Genomic DNA, 2,812 nt, shown 5'->3' with positions numbered 1-2,812 from the left:
TTGAAAGCCTAGTATTCGCAATGAGAATTTTATAAAAGGTTTTATGTCTTTCACTCAAATAAGGCATACAATTTCTTAGTATTGTAACAGAAAAATAGAAATTATGGGTGTTTGTAGGTCTATTCGAACTGTTAAACCTTGTTTTACCCACTTGCCACAATTTGATCTGGCAGAAACATATCTACTTGCTTGCAGCTGAGACAACCGGTATTGCAGCTGAGACAACCGGTATTGCAGCCGGACACTTCTCTAAAAACGAGTCATTTATATGCCAGTAGAATATTACTACCAAAAAACCACTGTATTTAAGACTCCGATTTGATACATCAAGTTCACAAAGATTGTCGACTGGTTAGTATTTCCTTACCAAAAGATTCCCCCTCACAATTAAACTGAGAAATTGTATAAAACAATGACTAGTTTTTAAGTAGAATAATTTTCAAGAAATTTATTCTATAACCAATGAACTCGGAATAGGAACAAACTGACTACCTGAGGCATAGGCTAACATTGGTTTTTGTGCACAATAAATTTACTTGAAAAATTTACTGTAACGAGCTACATTATGTTATGAAAACTTTTAAACGGCTACAAGATAAGTTACAATCTGTTTAATACTTATTGGTAGTATTTACAATGATTTGTGAATCTTTCGTATGGTTTTTATGAATTTATACATTTATCGCTCTGCATGTTTTGAAAATATTGACTTATATTCTCATAGTGCATGCGCAAAGTGCACACCATTGTGCTCAAATGATTGTCTGTGTTTTGAAAATATAAAGTAATAAACCTGTGCCTATATGTCAGGTCTTTTGCCTCTGATTTCAAACACTTGATGTAATATGGCTTACAACTATTGCTGTAAGAACATAATTTATGGTCTCTGAAACCCTAAAATGGCTTGGTAAAGCGAGGTTTCATCTGCTGATCACAACTGCATAGCATACTCATCATCCGGCGTAAATACAAATCAACGATCAACATGTTTTTCAGTGAAAATAATATTTGCAAATGAAAGCACTTTCAGCAAAATCACTGAATGTAATGAAACAAAATGGTTTGTAAATTTAAATGTTAGCTTGCCAGCCCATAGAAAATAAAATAAATTTGTTTTTCAACAGTATAATTTCTTAGTACAATGTCCTAGAGTCCAATAGTCCTTGAGAAAAGAATGGTAGGACCTATATGAAAAATAGTAATTTATATTTTTAAAATCACCATGGCTAGCAACTGAAAGAAAGGAACCAGCAGCAAATGCTTGAAAGAAGGCGACCTCATTCAGACCTAAAGAAGGATAGCCATCCAACTAACACCTCAAAAACACCTCACTTTTCTAGGTGCACAAAAACAAAAAGTGTGTTCAGAAACTTCAAGATTATGGATGTAGGTATAATTAATGAAGTTACACTATAGGCGCAAAATCAACCACGCTTAATATTTTAAAATATTTCCAGTGAATCAAACTGAATGTGCTTCAACTAAAATCTCAAAAGGGGCAGGGAAACCAACATGCTGTCCAACACATGCAACCAACACAGCCTAATTACTGGCGAAGCTGTTTTCTTGAATGAAATACCAAACAGAATAATCGTAGTCCTCAAAACCTAACAAAGATATAAAAACTGCCTTGGACTCTATTCTTTGTACAATGTTGACCTCTTCTATCCAGAACGGAAGTTACAGAAGCCCGCGTGATACAGATGTAATTTTTATCGTCTGCTGCGAGTCACAGCTATTACAGAGAAAACTGAAATAGGCGTGTCTATACGCAATATTACGTTTATACGTATAGTAATCGATACAAGATTACATACGGTGCGCTAAGGCTTTCTGCGCGAGGCAGTTGAAAGTCTTGTTTAACGTGAGCTCGAGTTAGCGCAAGCATGCTAGCTTGCGAGCTTTGCTGTTCGCTGACTGAAAAATGATATACTGTTGGTGACTGTGCACTGTGTCGACCATCATAGAGCTGATGCGATTAAAATTAAATAAAGTTAACGGAATTACTTCATAAATATGGAGCTTTGTTGTTAACGAATGTGCAGTTATTTTGTTTAATCATTCGTCTTGTATCTTGAAATTGTCTAAAAATGCCAGTGCGTTCTCATATTATACGTGGAGTATTTATTTGCTCCTTTTGTAATACTGCACAAATTAAATACTCTAAGTTGTAGTTTTTTTCTGTGAATAAATCTGTACTGTTTAAAAAGTAGCTTATGTTGATGTGGTAAAGTAGTTTCTGTTGTCAATCGTAATACCGCAATATCGACTATTTTACAACGGTGTTTTGAGTCACGAGTACACATTTTAAAGACCAAACTAGTAAATATATTTGCTAAAACCTGTATATGACGTTACAAAAAAATTGCTTGTATCACTGGGCTTGTGCTATTGTTGTGCTCATTGTGCTTTACAATACTTGCTTTTGTGACATTTTATGTCAATTTTGAATAGGCCCTACCCCGAACGGGGCACAACTGGGTGAACTAGAATTTACCAACTCATGCCACTTTGTACTCAGCTGTGTCTAAATACATAAATTAATTTTTTTTATCTTTCAAATCTTATTTGCGTTGTTCCTTCTATACTTTCTTCTGTTCTAGCAATAGATCAACTACATCTCTAAAAACTTGAGCAATATCTAGTAAGGTTCATCTTATTCTGTTCAACCCTTACTGTGGATTCGCCTATGATTTAGTGATTATAAAACTGCTAAGTAGTAGGCATTAGTCAATTTCTTATTTTGGTTAAAATTTACAAGAAATCCGCGTATAAAACCTTTTAGTTACAATCCTTGCCTTTTTTAGGCACT

This window comes from Watersipora subatra, chromosome 9 (assembly GCF_963576615.1).
Source record: "Watersipora subatra chromosome 9, tzWatSuba1.1, whole genome shotgun sequence".
In the NCBI taxonomy this organism is placed as follows: Eukaryota; Metazoa; Bryozoa; class Gymnolaemata; order Cheilostomatida; family Watersiporidae; genus Watersipora; species Watersipora subatra.
This window is presented reverse-complemented; position numbering follows the sequence as displayed.